Source organism: Loxodonta africana, chromosome 5 (assembly GCF_030014295.1).
Source record: "Loxodonta africana isolate mLoxAfr1 chromosome 5, mLoxAfr1.hap2, whole genome shotgun sequence".
NCBI classification, from domain to species: Eukaryota; Metazoa; Chordata; class Mammalia; order Proboscidea; family Elephantidae; genus Loxodonta; species Loxodonta africana.
The window spans coordinates 33,956,618-33,973,106 of NC_087346.1; the positions used below are offsets into that span (position 1 = coordinate 33,956,618).

The following is a 16,489-nucleotide window of genomic DNA, read 5'->3' on the forward strand; positions in this document are numbered from 1 at the left end:
TGCTCAACATACAGATTGAATAAGTATGGTGAAAGGATACAACACTGACACACACATTTCCTGATTTAAATCACTCAGTATCCCCTTGTTCTATTATATCTACTGCCTCTTGGTCTAAGCACAGGTTCTTTATGAGCACAATTAAGTGTTCTGGAATTCCCATTCTTCACAATGGTATCCATAATTTGTTATGATCCACACAGTCAAATGCATTTGCGTAGTCAATAAAACACAGGTAAACATTGTTCTGGTATTCTCTGCTTTAAGCTAGGTTCCATCTGACATCAGCAATGATATTTCTGGTTCTACATCCTCTTCTGAATCCAGCTTGAACTCCTGGCAGTTCCCTGTCGATATACTGCTGTGGTTGCTTTTGAATGATCTTCAGCAAAATTTTGCTTGCGTGTGATATTAATGATATAATTTCCACGTTCAGTTGGATCACTTTCTTTGGAATGGGCACAAATGTAGATCTCTTCCAGTTGGTTGGCCAGGTAGCTGTCTTCCAAATTTCTTGGCATAGATGAGTGAGCTCTTCTAGGGCTGCATCCATTTGTTGAAACATTTCAATTGGTATTCCATCAATTCCTGGAGCCTTGTTTTTCGCCAATGCCTTCAGTGAAGCTTGGACCTCTTCCTTCAGTACCATCCATTCTTCATCATATGCTACCTCCTAAAATGGTTGAATATTAACTAATTCTTTTTGGTACAGTGACTCTGCATATCCCTTCCATCTTCTTTTGATGCTTCCTGTGTGGTTCAGTATTTTCCCCCATAGAATCCCTCAATATTGCAACTTGATACTTGAATTTTTTCTTCAGTTCTTTCAGCTTGAGAAATGCCAAGTGTGTTCTTCCCTTTTGATTTTCTAACTCCAGCTCTTTGCACGTTTCATTATAATACTTTGTCTTCTTGAGCTGCCCTTTGAAATCTTCTGCTCAGCTCTTTTTTTTTTTCATCATTTCTTCTTTTCACTTTAGCTGCTCTAAGTTCAAGAGCAACTTTCAGAGTCTCATCTGACATCCATTTAGGTCTTTTCTTTCTCCCCTGTCTTTTTGATTACCTCTTGCCTTCTTCTTTTATGATGTCCTTGTTGTCATTCCACAACTCGTCTGGTCTTTTGTCATTAGTGTTCAATGCATCGAATCTATTCTTGAGATGGTCTCTAAATTCAGGTGGTATACACTCAAGGTCTTCCTTTATTTGGCTATTGTGGACTTGTTCTAATTTTCTTCAACATCAACTTGAACTTGCATATGAGCAATTAATTGATGGTCTTTTCTACAGTAGGCCCCTGGCCTTGTTCTTATTGATGATATTGAGCTTTTCCATCATCTCTTTCCACAGGTGTAGTCGATTTGATTCCTGTGTGTTCCACCTGGCAGTGTCCACTTGTATAGCCACCATTTATGTTGTTGAAAAAACATATTTGCAGTGAAGAAGCTGTTGGTCTTGAAAAGTTCTTTCACGCAATTTCCATTATTGTTTCTATTACCGAAACCATATTTTCCAACTACCAATCCTTCTTGTTTCCGACTATCCCATTTTAATCACTAGTAATTACCAATGCATCTTAATTGCGTATTTGATCAATTTCAGACTGCAGAAGTTGTTAAAAATCTTCAATTTCTTCTTTGGGCTTGGTGGTTGGTGTGTAAATTTAAATAATGGTCATATTAACTGGCCTTCTTTGTAGGCATATGAATATTATCCTATCATTGACAGTGTTGTACTTCAGGATAGATCTTGAAATGTTCTTTTTGACAATGAACGCAACATAATTCCTCTTCAACTTTTCATTCTCAGCATAGTAGACTGTACGATTGTCTGATTCAAAATAGCCAATGCCAGCCCATTTCCTCTCTCTAATGTCTAGGCTATTGATATGTGTGTTCCATTTCATTTTTGACAATTTCCAATTTTCCTAGATTCATATTTCGTACATTCCATGTTCTGATTATTAATGGATGTTTGCAGCTGTTCCTTCTCGTTTTGAGTACTGCTACAACAGCAAATGGAGGGCCCAAAAGCTTGACTCCATCCACATCCTTAAGATCAATGCTACTTTGAAGAGGAAGCTCTTTCTTAGCCGTATTTTGAGTGCCTTCTAACCTGAGGGGCTCATCTTCTGGTATTATATCAGACAATGTTCTGCTTCTATTCACAAGGTTTTCACTAGCTAATTTTTTTCAGAAGTAGACCGCCAGGCCCTTCTTCCTAGTCTGTCTTTGTGTGGAAGTTCAGCTGAAACCTGCCCACCGTGGGTGACTCTGCTGGTATTTGAATACCAGTGTCATAGCTTCCAGCATCACAGTAACATGCAAGCCCTCACAGTACAACAAACTGATGGATGCGTGGGGGACAAGTAACAATAGAATATAATATTATTATTATTGTTAATAATGGGATATTATTATTCTTTATGATTAATAATAGTGAAAGCTGGACAACGAATAAGGAAGACTGAAGAAGAATTGACGCCTTTGAATTGTGGTGTTGACGAAGAATATTGAACATACCATGGACTGCCAAAAGAACGAACAAATCTGTCTTGGAAGAAGTACAACCAGAATGCTCCTTAGAAGCAAGGATGGCGAGACTGCATCTTACATACTTTGGACACGTTGTCAGCAGGGATCATTCCCTGGAGGAGGACATCATGCTTGGCAGAGTACAGGGTCAGCAGAAAAGAGGAAGACCCTCAATGAAGTGGATTGACACAGTGGCTGCAACAATGAGCTCAAGCGTAACAATTGTAAGGATGGCTCAGGACCGGGCAATATTTCATTCTGTTGTGCATAGGGTCCTATGAGTCAGAACTGACTCGATGGCACCTAACAACAACAATAGAAATAAAATTACTAAGACACATATTTAACTTATACCACTGTTACACATTTTAGGAGATATTAAAGTTACTAGAACTGGTGAGTAGATTAAAAATGGTTTTTTTTTAAATTGTCAAAGTTGACCCTTTAAACCAAACCTAGAACTAAGAGATAAAAATTACTTAAAGGTAAATTTCAGCTCAATATAGCAAGAATTTTTAGCAGCCAAGCACCTACCCACTTTACCACCAGGGCTCCTTTTCTGGCAATTAGTTCTGCTTTCAATGGAATCTGGCAGCCTTGGAAGATGCTATATTTCCTGTTATTGAAAGAAATCTAACAGAAGTGGAATGGCTGTATGCATGGGGCATATCCACACTCCACGTGTTAGTGAGAGCTGGAAGAATCAGCCACAAGCACCAGCTGCTACAATAGTTTGGGTCCAAAGACACCTTACACAGAGGACCAGAGAAATGAGTCTCTGCAACTTCCCAGTCCAGTTCCAAGTGCAGTTCTTTCTCTGCAGTAATGTCAAGTAATATACAACAGGAGAGACGATGTAAATAGGTGGCTCCACCATTTATTTTTTTGCCCCCATTTCAACTGAAGTCAGTAGAGAAAACAATATGTTTGTGTCATATGCAGAAGCTAGCAACCATACAAGCTCAACTTACCTCTTTTGAACATAGCTCAAATTTACTCCCTCATGATTTCATCTTTTGTAGATGGCATAACCAAGTTGGAGATAAGGGTCACCCCTAACTACTATTTACTTCATTTGCATATGGATTTTCCTTATTATAATGTGTTGGCATAATAAGATATCCCTGTTGCTAGGGCAAGCTAACTGTACAATTTGTTTCCTTAAAACGTAATTCTCTCTGCATTTTTGGTTGGTCTCACTTTTGTGTCATTAAACCAAAAACATCCTATAGTTTCCCCCTTCTTACTTTGCCTGTTTTCTTAATAAGGTCTTGTTGGCCTACACTCTTTTACTTTGATTCACTGAAATTTTATTTTTATTGACTAAATCAAATGTATTTCTCCACCTTGTTACAAGACACTTTTCCAACCTATTACATATGTCTGTCTCAAATTTTTCATCTCCGTTATAAAAAAAATAAAGTGGTATCAATCTCTGTATTTTCAAAACCTATGAGTGATCAAAACCAGTACAAGTCTCAAATAATTTAGGTTGATCAGTGTAGTGTATTTTTTATACAAACATTGGAAACCTACACGAGCATTACAACTACTTTTAATGTGTGCTTTTTTAGTTTTATCATGGGATTATGACTCTTGATTTACTCAACCCCTTTCAAATTGATGTAATCCTTTTGTTTTATTTATTTATTTTCTTTTTGATGTTAAAATTTACTTGCTGGGTTCCTGTAAGTCCTTTCCCTGGATGGGCCCTTTTTCTGAAAGCATCCTTGTTTTTGATAACATTTAAATGTTTCAAGTCCATTTTTACTTTTCTGGTCTTAAGATATGTAGTCAGCTACACTTCAAGGAGCTCTGGTTTTTTAGGAATAAAGAGTATTAGAAGTTGTAATATTGATAGATCATGGATTAGGCTGTCCCATGTGACAACAGGAGGCAGGAAAAGTGACATCAGAGGACCCAGGAAGTCTCTGTTTGAATCATTAAAGCCTATTGAATGATGGAATAGAAAGTATACTCACACAGTATATTTAGAATGGTGAAAGTAGTTTATAAAGGCAAAACTTTGACAACAGGGATTTTTCTTAGCATTTTGAAATAAATCTTATGCAGCTACTAGAGTTTTCTGGAAAAGAACAGGCAATCGGTTAACAATGTACTTACCAATAAAGAGTTCTCACCTTTTCCATCTATATGTTCAAACCTGAGGAATGAAACTTGATGAAATTTAATTGAAGTTATTTTCTGTCAATGATTTAAAAAAAAAAAAAAACAGCTACTGTCAAGTTGATTTGGATTCATAGCAACCCAACAGGACAGAGTAGAACTGCCTCAAAGGGTTTCCAAGGACAGGCTGGTGGATTCGAACTGCTGACATTTAAGGTCGGCAGCCAAGGCTCAACCACTCTACCACAAGGGCTGTTTTAAATAGGTGGTTTCGGGAAAGGGTCAGAGACCTATTCTTTCTTATGCTTTTTAATCAGTTAACTATGTCAGAAAAAATTACCAAAATTAGTAATGAAGGAACTAAGATCTCAGATGACAGTCTGAAATTGTGGCTGTAATTCATACCTCACAAAAAGGATAAATAAGCCCTTGTGTTCTTTCACCTCCTAATGATTAAATCAAAGGAGCACTGGTTTAACTATGTCAGAAAAAATTACCAAAATTAGTAATGAAGGAACTAAGATCTCAGATGACAGTCTGAAATTGTGGCTGTAATTCATACCTCACAAAAAGGATAAATATGCCCTTGTGTTCTTTCACCTCCTAATGATTAAATCAAAGGAGCGCTGGTGGCATGGCGATTAAGCTTAAGTGCTCAGCTGCTAATCTAAAGGTTGAAAGTTCAAACTCACCAGCCACTCCATGGCAGAAAGATGTGACAGTCTGCTTCTGTGAAGATTACAGTTTTGAAAACCCTATGGGACAGTTCCACTCTCTCCTGTCAGGTCACTAGGAGTCTGAATTGACTCAGTGGCAACAGGAAAATGGCTAAATCTAAGCTCCACTCCATTAAATATATGGCCAAATATCTGGTGAAAATGTGACCCCTTTAAAAAACAAACCCATTGCAGTCAAGTCAATTCAAACTCATAGCCACCCTGTAGGACAGAGCTTTACTGCCCATAGGGCTTCCAAGGCTGTAACTCTTTATAGAACCAGACTGCCACATCTTTCTCCCAAAGAGCAGCTGGTGGATTCGAACTGTGGGCCTTTCAATTAGCAGATGAGTGCTTTAATCACTGTGCCAACAGGACTCTTTGAAAATGTGATAGGCCAAAGTAATTTGGAAAGATTTTCATGTATGTTTGCTTCTGAATAATGTATAAGGTAAGAGGCATTTTCAAAATGAAGCTCTGGTAATTGATCTTGAATTTACATTTCTTCCACAAAATAAAAATTATTTCTCTTTATAGGGTGTAGTTTTATGGATATATTAATATTTTTGCCCTTTCTTTTAACTTTATATGGAAACTCCAGGGACAGACCAATTATTGTCAAACTTTGTCCACCTGGCAGCCACTCATATGATGTAGATGTTTGTGATGAACTCTCCCCAGAGAGCTTGTTAAGGTGTGTTACATAACACTAGCTGATTCATAAACCTTAGTTGTGTTTCCAAGAGCTATTGTTTCTTCTAATTATATCAGCTGCAATTTCCTAAATTCTTCCATAGATGTATGTTGAGAATTACATCAAAATTAGTCTTCATTTCACCGTAACTCCTCTTTGCTTTTAACTATTGGGAGATGTATTAATGGAAAAGATTATTGCAAAAATGTTAAATCAGAATTTCTTAAATTCTCGTTTCCTCAAGAAATATAATGGTTTTACTAGATGCTAGACTTGAAAGAAATTTGAATAGCTCACCAACACATCAATCTTTTTTTTTTTTGCAAGATATTCCTTGATTTTATTTTAACTTGACCTTTGTGATTATTACACAAAAAATACACATACAGAAGCAAATAAAACTATACTAACTAAATATGCGGCAGACACAACAAGTAGAAGTTTAAAGATGAGGAAGTTTTAAGTGGCTGGTAAAGTTTGCTTACATAATCAAAGGGGTACGCAAAAACCAACTTGGAATTAATGAACGAATACTTGCAACAAAAGCGTTCTAGCTTTTTGTACGTTTGTTTTACACAGAAAGAAATTGGTAATCTATAAAATGGCTGAATGAGTACATGCATTGATCAGTACAATGATCAATATTTATTGAATTCAAATTATTTACTGTCGTAAAGATTTAACAAAAGCATTATGAGATCTAGATAGTCTTTGTCAATTCCAACAAAATAAGTAATATGTTTAAAAAATAAAGCACTAGATCCATACTACATATTTTCTTTCAACAGTTCCAGCAAGCGAAATCACACAGTATTTTTTAAAAGTATACAGCAAAGATCATTTCTATTATAAGGGCAAACTCTGGAAACTGTAAATACAAATAAAGTCATTGAACAATGAAATGGTCATATTTCTAAGAACTCTCTATAATCCAGTTATAGTCAATTGTCAGTAGCAAATGCTTTTTCTTGTCAGTTGATTTCATTGTTCTTTTTCCAAGAGACAGCAAAACTTTGGCAATTGGATATATTGAAAATATATTATCAAAGTTCAAGATACAGGCACATCATTTTGTTTTGTCGAGGGCAATCTGTACACCAAAGCTCAAAAAAAAAAAAAAAAGTTGCCATCAAGTCAATTCTGACTCATAGAGACCCTATAGGACAGAGTAGAACTGCCCCACAGAGTTTCCAAGGGGCTCCTGATGGATTCAAACTGCTATCCTTTTGGTTAGCAGCTGTAGCTCTTAACCACTATACCACCAGGGTTTCACACTAAGGCTCAGAGGATGGTAAAGATTGATTCCATGTGTAAATATCCTGTTTACATGCACATGCTTACAAAGCTGCTGGCACAGTTATTCACCAGCAGAATCTTGGGTTTTGTTTGCGTAGTTCATACATCACTGGGAATGTGGACAGTGTGCTATTTTTTGGCAGGAGCAAAGGAGACATTATACTGATGTGAGTCACCATGTTGGGCACGCTGAATCTGTGCAGAACACTAAGGTGAAGGCTACTACCTGACATCATTAGTTTTTGCATGCTGGTTTGGTTTTTGTTGAAGCAGTTCTGTTATTGCCAGAAGCTTTTTCAATACATGTTACTGTGCACCACGCTCATTACTGAGCGTTCGCAGTTCATCTGAATGGGCCACACAAATCTCATACAATGCTGCTAAATCACAGGACAGGTCAGTTCTAGAATGATCTGTAGTGTCCAAAATTCAGGTACATTCCCAGGTTCATCCAAAAACATGATTATATGATGTTGGTTATTTATAGGGTTCCATATAGGGTTCCTAAGCACCAGACTCCACAAGATTTGATAAATTCTGCACGGACTCAGCCACTAATATCATTGTTCTTGCAGCAATAGGAGATGGGGAATCTGAGATGGTATTAAACATCCATAGATTCAGGATCACAGGACAGATAAGGTGAAGAAAAACAGAACCAATAACAACTCTGGTTCCCATGGTGGTATTTGTAGGCTACTTGTGCCGCATATATTTTGTAAACACCCATAAATATATCACAGTGTCCGTGAAAGTATTTCTGAAGCCATGAATATTTTCCACAAGCTCTGAAAGTATGTTCAATAAAAAAAAAAAAAACAGGTATGCTAAATTAGTGTTCAACATCTTTGTTTTTTCCTAACTTTGATGGACTTAACTCACACAACTCCTTGTTTTCCGTTATCTTCAAAACAGTCCTTCAAAGCATGATGAACAAATTGTGTAGCAGTGGCTTTCATACACTGCTCCATCAAGGTGTTTGCAAGTGTTGTGGCTCAAAATAGGGAGATGGCTTCATCTTCCATGCTTATTTCTTTGTCATTTAACGTACACAGCAAAAATGATTTAAGCTCTTCATGAAGAAAAATCCTCAGTAGGATGCTAGCCAGTAGTGTTCAGTCTTGTCCACACACACGTGATAAAGCATACACTACATGAAGTTCCTTTTGCAGTGTAAGCTCTTTAAATTCACTGTACTCTTCTTCTGGCACGATTTTTTCCGTAGAACGTTGTTCTCAGACTCGCAAGATCTTTGCTCAATACCTTTTAATGGTATGTGGGAGCTGAGCAGAAGCCATTCATTTGTGGGATGCCCTTTCTGTAAATGATTCACCTGGCAACTCATAAATAAGATATCAGGATTTTTGGTTTTCCTTGTTTTATTTCTAAGAGTTATTTCAGATCTTTTGATGTCAGGAGGAAGATCATCAAAGACAAACTCTTTTGACCAAACAGGGTTTTGCCCTTCTCTTGCCTGAGTTTTTGCTACCTGGACACTATTCAGGTAGATGTTACTATATGGGTTAGTAAAATGTTTTACTGGGAGTTTATGGGCTTCTTCAATATGGGAAACAAGGGTGCTGACCTGACGCAGGAGTTTATTAGATGTCCCTGAACTACTTTTCCATAAATTACAAAATGCTTGCACACCTTTTATCCAGTCCTCTACTTGCTCTGGAGTTTCTTCTGCTGAGTAAAAGATGTAATATTCTTCACTAAAGTGTTGAACTACTATCTGAAAACAGTTTGGCCTGCCAAAAAGACTATCATGAACAACACAGACAGAACTGCCCTCCAAGATAAAGTGTAAATTTTTCCACCATTTTCCTTTGACCTTTTTTAGAAGATGATTTTTAAACAATATTTTTCTAAAAGGCATCCTTTATTTTACGATGAATTGTATTATAGATTTCCTTGCCACCCACTGCATCTTGAGTACTCGTTCTTGATCCTGCATTGGCACAAGTTCCTTAAGATAATACCCTTCAACAATCTGTTCCTCTCGATAGTGACCCACTATGTCCCCAATGCTGTTATAATATCGGCCTCCCATCATGGACTGGAAATCTCTGGTGGCGTTGTGGTTAAGAACTACTGCTGCTAACCAAAAGGTCAGCAGTTCAAATCCGCCAGGCGCTCTTTGGAAACTCTATGGGGCAGTCCTACTCTGTCCTGTAGTGCTGCTATGAGTCAGAATGGACTCAACAGCAGTAGGTTTATCATAAACTGATTGTTTGGTGGTGGACATGTTTTAAGTTGCTGAATATTTTCATTGGTCTGAAAATAAAGTGAATAGTCACCAGAAGTATTACCTGAAGCCCTCATAAGAAAATTGCAGACCTGGCCAACTGTCATTAGTAATTATAAGCTTTTTGTTTGGCAATCTTCCCGTGGAACCGTATTTTGCCTTCATGTGGATCTTCTTCCTGACCCACTTCTTCTGTTAGGTCTTCAACAATAAAGCCTTGTTCATCTGTTCTTCAACTTGTAACCCACATCCATCCATCTTCTAATTCATTATGGGCAATAAACACATCACCTCTTAAGAAACTTATTTCATCAGCATCTGGTACTTTTGTGAAAGGGAGAGCAGTTCACACACGCCTTCTATCGTTTACTGGCTCTGGTGATGCAACTGAATAAAGTAATTTTTCTCCTTTAAGTAAACAAGAAACATGACTATAATAACCTATTAGGTCCGACAGTGGGTAAAATTGTCTTCCACCAATGTAGTAATCTCCACACATAGCAATAATCATAAAATGGTTGACAACATTTGTCTGGCTAAGAAATGAAAGTACAAAGGACCCTGACCTCCAATCACCCTCTCTTATAAGGTAACTGCCAGACTTCCCTGCCTGCCTGAGGCATTCTTCTGCTATAGTTGCATGAAGTTTTCCATGATACCACATTTTTGGAGGTCAGAAGTCCAAAATAGGTGTCACAGGGCTAAAATTAAGACGTCAGTAGGGCTGCATTCCTTTTTGGAGGTTCTAGGGGAAAATCTATTTTAATGCCTTTTCCTTGGCTATTGGCCTCCTTCCGTCTTCACCTCAGCAATGGCTGGTTGAGTCTTTCTCACGTCACATCACTTTGACACTTCAATTTTAAAAGTTAAGAGCCTGAAATTAACCTCTAGTAAAAAATTAGTTATAATCAATAGAGAAACAAACATTGAATAAAATAAGCCCTACTGATCTTTGGCCACCAAATGAGAAGACAAGAACGTGAATTGATTTTTCATTTAATAATACTTTTGGCTCAATATCCTGTGTGGACAGAACTTTCCGCTTTCTTATATTAGTTTATATAAATAATGGATTACAATATTTAGCATAGTCACTCAAAATGTATAATATTATTGTACTAATCTGGTTAAGGAATGGAGAGAATAGTTATGAGAATAGAGAAAGAAGTTCATCAGACTTTTTCTTCCAAGTCCCACGCAGTCTAGAATAGGATAAACCAGAAATAAAGAACTGAATCTATAAAGTATCCTGAAAGTTCTCGGGTCAAGAGTGTCTATTTACTCTTCATTCTGGACAATTCTGCAAGCAAGAACACTCTCTTACCCATGTTTAACTGCACATTCTTTACCTCCATGGCTTATTTCTTATGTTGTTTACAGTTTATCTCTAACAACTAATCATTTCATTGCCACCGAGTCAATTTCGACTTATAGCGACCCAATGAGTCAGTATCGACTCGACGGCACTGGGTACTGGGATAGGACAGAATAGAAATGCCCCATAGGGTTCCCAAGGAGCAGCTGGTGGATTCACACTGCAGACCTTTCAGTTAGCAGCCAAGTTCTTAAGCACTGCACCAATATTTTAGAATTTGGTTTGTTTCATTACAAACATTAGTTTTAAATATAGCTCAGACAGTTCAATGATGTTAGTTATTACATGATAACATTTATGCATAGGAGAATTTTTTATGTAAGTTATGTCACTGTAGCATGGTGTTATAGAGTACCAGTACAAATTTTTCTTATTTTCTCAGAATTAATGCCTAGAATCCATAGTCTAATGTCAAGTACTGTCAAATTCTACAATAAAAAAAAACTACTATCTGGGGGGTTAACAACTTTCAAGAGAATATTGTTAAGAGGCACCATTTTAGTACAGTTGGAACCATACATCTTTCCAACTCTTCACTCTTCCATTTCCCCTGGACTATATATTAAAAAAAAAAAAAAAAGAGGGAGGCTAGAAGTCATCTGTGAAGGAAATGAGAGTTTGTGGAGCAGCTTTCATCCCTCTTCATATTCTTCCCATAGGTAAGGGGGAACATTTAAGATCTTCTTCTCCATCACACAAGACTGAGATACCAGTACCATTGCTACTTCCACTAAATCATAACTGCTATTCTTTCCTGTGTGAAATTTTCTAAGCTACTGAAACAGCAAGGCACCTGATGTCCTAGATTTAAAGCTACCATTGAGAGATGAGAGAGGCAAGAGAGAGATGATAAGACACTGTATTATGTAGTATAGCAAGGATTATGCATTTCCCACAATCACTATGGATGTTGGTTAGGAATTCAGTTATTTTTCTAGTATTGCCCAAGAGAGCCACCCACTGGGATAGGGAATCTGCAACCACCAGAGTGAACTTATGATGGCATGAACTTCCTGTGGCAGGAATGAGGGATAGGAAGTGGTTAGAGTGGTTTAGCCTTAGCTGACTCTTCCAAGCCAGGGAACTATAAAGAGTAAGGGTCCCTTAGGGGTCTTCACAGGACCAACAAATATCTCCCCATTAGAAAACCAGCATTTGAATGTCTACCATTGAGAAGAAGTACAACGAAAAAGGAGGATAATCCATTCCAACGGTGGTTTTATTTAAGTTACGGAAGAGCAGCTTCACTAACGAAGCAAACATCAGCCAATTCACCATGGGCAGTTACATGTGGGAACATCTCTTTTACTCTTCTTTCCCTCTGCCCCAACACCAGAGGTCTAAGTGCTTGGAAAAAGAACAAGTTTTCTCCAACCCCACCAAAAGCACAAATTCTAAGCTGTTGCGAAAAGAAGAAGACAGGACTATAGATTAACAACCAGTTTTTGTTTTTAATTTGTATTATTTTATTGTGTAAGATGCCTATTCACATCTTATTCGGGAAATAACATTCTGTTCAACACGTGATTCTATTATAAAGGTTGTTTTCTCTCAGCTTCTAGGATGTATGATTCCACAGTTTTCTTACTTCTGTTGTTTCTGTTGAGAAGCCAACTTTTAGTCTAATTGTCCTTCCTTTATGTATAATCTGTCTTTCCTCTCTGGTGCTTTAAACATTCCATCTATGTTTAATGTCTTAACTTCACTGTATCTGGGTGTGTATTTGTTTCTATTCATCCCCTTAGAATTCATTGCATTTCTGAATTTCAGTACTGGTGTTTTTATAAAATCTGAAATTGAAACTATATCTTAAAATATTTCCTCTTCACCATCCTTCTATTTTCTCCTTCTGTAACTATCGTTAAATGTGTTTTGTATCTTCCCCTTTATCCCCTCTTTCATATTTTCATCTCCTTCTCTCTGTGCTAAACCATGGGTAGTTTCTCCGCATCAACCCTTCATTTAGTAAATCACTCTTCGACTGTGTAATGTGTTATTTTATTCATCATATACTTTAATTTTTAGAACTGCTACTACAACCACAACTTGGTTTGTTAACAAAAAGCATCTTGTCCTTTGCTGTTTTTGAGTCCCTCTTTTTCTTTCCTTAAAGATTAAAAAAAATGTTCACTTTTTATATTATTTTTCTGGTTATTACAATATCTACGAATTTTGCAGATACAGACAGCAATGCTTTGTTTCTGCTAACCTTGCTTATGGCTATTTCCTCATGTGTTAATGATATTTTATTGTGAGATGATATTTGCTGGAACTCTGAAATTGTGCTTTAAGGTCTTTGTTCCATAGTGGATTTGTATGTCCTTTCATCAGTCTCTTGGGACCACTATAATCCAGATTCATTTTAAATAAATGATCAACTTGAGTTTTGAGGTCATACAGTTAATGAATCCATGTCCCCATTTTCATGTAAGTAAGGTCTTCTGTTTAGAAATTCTCCAAAGATTTTTTTGGCTTTGTGTTTATTTTTTGGTTTTATATTCTTCACCCAAAGCAAGAATTCTCACCATCTTCTTCTGTAGGGAGACATTCCCACTAAGTTTAGTCATGGAGGATGTTGCCCTTTGGGAAGAGAGGTCTCAGATTTTTGAGGTTATCTCTGATCCAGCCTTTTACAAAATCCAGGCCCATGCTTCGCTTTCAGCCTGCTTGAGTGCATGGGACATTAAAATACAGGTTTGAGGCTACCAAAGACTGTCAGATACTCTCCAGAAGTCCTCTTCTGGATTTGTGTTTTCTTTGATTGTCAATTCTTGCCTTTAATGGTTTTTCTTAATTTACTGCCACATTAGATATAATTTTTAAGAGATTTTTACATTTAATTTATTATATCAGGCATGCAATCCTGAGAAGAGTTTCTATGCTCAGGTAGTCTGCCAGTTTGCAAAAATGAAAGTCTTAGATGTACATTTGTATTATCCCTTTGCTTGTTGAAAGTTATTCTCAATAAACTATTAAAAGCAAGAAAAAAATTCTCAAATGGTACTTAATGAAATTTTAATCATAGATTTTCTATTGTTCTCAAACGGATTTGTATAATTTGAACAACTGTAATACAATTGCAAGTTACTTAAGATTTTTGACTAAATGTTTTGCAATTTTTTCATTTCCTCTAATTAGGGAATTTTAAACCTTTTCTGTGGTTTCATATGTTGCAATTCGAAATCTAATTTTAAAGTGTGAGAACATCTGTCTTCCCTTTTCAATACTGAAACTATTTTCATAATTTACAGACCGTATTTTCTGATTCACTGATCCTTTTAGCATATAGAGTCCATTGACCCTATCATCTGAGGATACAATATCCTCTAAATGGGCAGTAAGAAAACATTTAAAAAGCCAACCAAAGAAGATTCAGTATGCATTAGATAAGCATATAGATAGTCTATATCCTGTATTCAAGATCTAAAATTTTAATTGCAGAGAATATCTCATGAGATTTAAATGTCATTAATTTTTATATATCATTGCTTTTTATTTTCAAGATCTGATAACACAAAAAACATAAAACACCTGATAATTACAACTCTATTATCATAAAAGCGCTATTGAAATGTAGACAACTACTCTAGATTGTTCATCAGAGCACTTTGGGCTTGATTTACTGTTTCATTTTTCATTTTAATTAAACTAACTTGAAATCCATAATAGTCATCTAAGCATGTATCATGTTACCAAATAACACAGGGAAGTCAAGCAACTGTCATTAATTGATCATTATTTCTACTTTCTTAGGAATCAAGCCAGGCTTGAGAGCTTACTAATAGGAAGCTTGGGAAAGGCCAACTTAACACAAGGAACATGAGCAAACATGTCTTGTATGTAGTAACTACTCCAGAGTCACTAGCCAATTAAGTTATCTGCACAGTGAGAATTAAAGTACTCTAGACTATTTTTTATATCAAGATTAAAAGACAGATGAAAGAGGAAAAGATAGTTCTAAATAAACACATTTTCTTTTAGTGAGAATGAATTCAACCTCAATAGCAATCAAAGAAAAACACAACTTAAAACAAGATATATTTCAACTATCAGATTAGCAAAGAAAAGAGTGTGATAAGGCCCAGGGATAGACAAAGAGGAAGTGAAATAGACAATCGCATGCACTGTTGGTATAAATATAAATTCCTAGCACCCACAGGAGGACAGACTGACAATATATCACTAAAAATATTTTGTAAATGTGTGCATACTTTAGCCACCTAATTAAGCTTCCAGAAAATTTTTCCTAAAAAATATGTGCAAAGATGTAGGTACAAGGATTTTTATCACAATTTTGTTTATAATTGTGAGTACTAGAAATAACTTCAATGTCCACAAAACCAGTTTCTGTGGCGTCAACTCTGATTTATGGCAACCCCACGCGTGTCAGAGAAGAACTGCATTCATAGGGATTTCAGTGGTTGATTTTTCAGAAGCAGGTTGCCAAGAAAGAGAGTATTTATTAAAGTGTAGTATGTCAAGTTGCTCTGAAGGCATTGGCAAAAAACAAGGCTCCAGGAATGGATGGAATATCAATTGAGATGTTTCAACAAACAGATGCAGTGCTGGAGGTGCTTACTCGTCTATGCCAAGAAATATGGAAAAGAGCTTCCTGGCCAACTGATTGGAAGAGATCCATATTTATTCCTATTCCCAAGAAAGGTGGCCCAACCAAATGTGGAAATTATAGAACAATATCATTAATATCACAAGCAAGCAAAATTCTGCTGAAGATCATTCAAAAACGGCTGCAGCAGTATATCGACAGGAAACTGACAGAAATTCAGGTCGGTTTCAGAAGAGGACATGGAACCAGGGATATCATTGCTGATGTCAGATGGGTCTTGGCTGAAAACTGAGAATACCAGAAGGATGTTTACCTGTGTTTTATTGATTATGCAAAGGCATTTGACTGTGTGGATCATAACAAAACTATGGATAACACTGCGAAGAATGGGAATTCCAGAACACTTAATTGTGCTCATGAGGAACCTGTACATAGATCAAGAGGCAGTTGTTTGGACAGAACAAGGGGATACTGATTGGTTTAAAGTCAGGAAAGGTGTGCATCAGGGTTGTATTCTTTTACCATACCTATTTAATCTGTGTGCTGAATAAATAATACGAGAAGCTGGACTATATGAAGAAGAACGGGGCATCAGGATTGGAGGAAGACTCATTAACGACCTGCGTTATGCAGATGACACAACCTTGCTTGCTGAAAGTGAAGAGGACTTGAAGCACTTACTAATGAAGATCAAAGACCACAGCCTTCAGTTTGGATTACACCTCAACATAAAAATATAAAGAAAACAAAAATCCTCACAACTGGACCAATGAGCAACATCGTGATAAATGGAGAAAAGATTGAAGTTGTCAAGCATTTCATTTACTTGGATCCACGATCAACAGCCATGGAAGCAGCAGTCAAGAAATCAAAAGACGCATTGCACTGGGCAAATATGCTGCAAAGGACCTCTTCAAAGCGTTGAAGAGCAAAGA

General features: G+C 36.7%; 1 pseudogene; it reads right to left on the reverse strand.

Moving 5' to 3' along the window:
* Positions 1-7,365: 7,365 nt before the first annotated feature.
* Positions 7,366-11,535, reverse strand: LOC100672998 (ras GTPase-activating protein 1-like; annotated as a pseudogene).
* Positions 11,536-16,489: the final 4,954 nt, after the last annotated feature.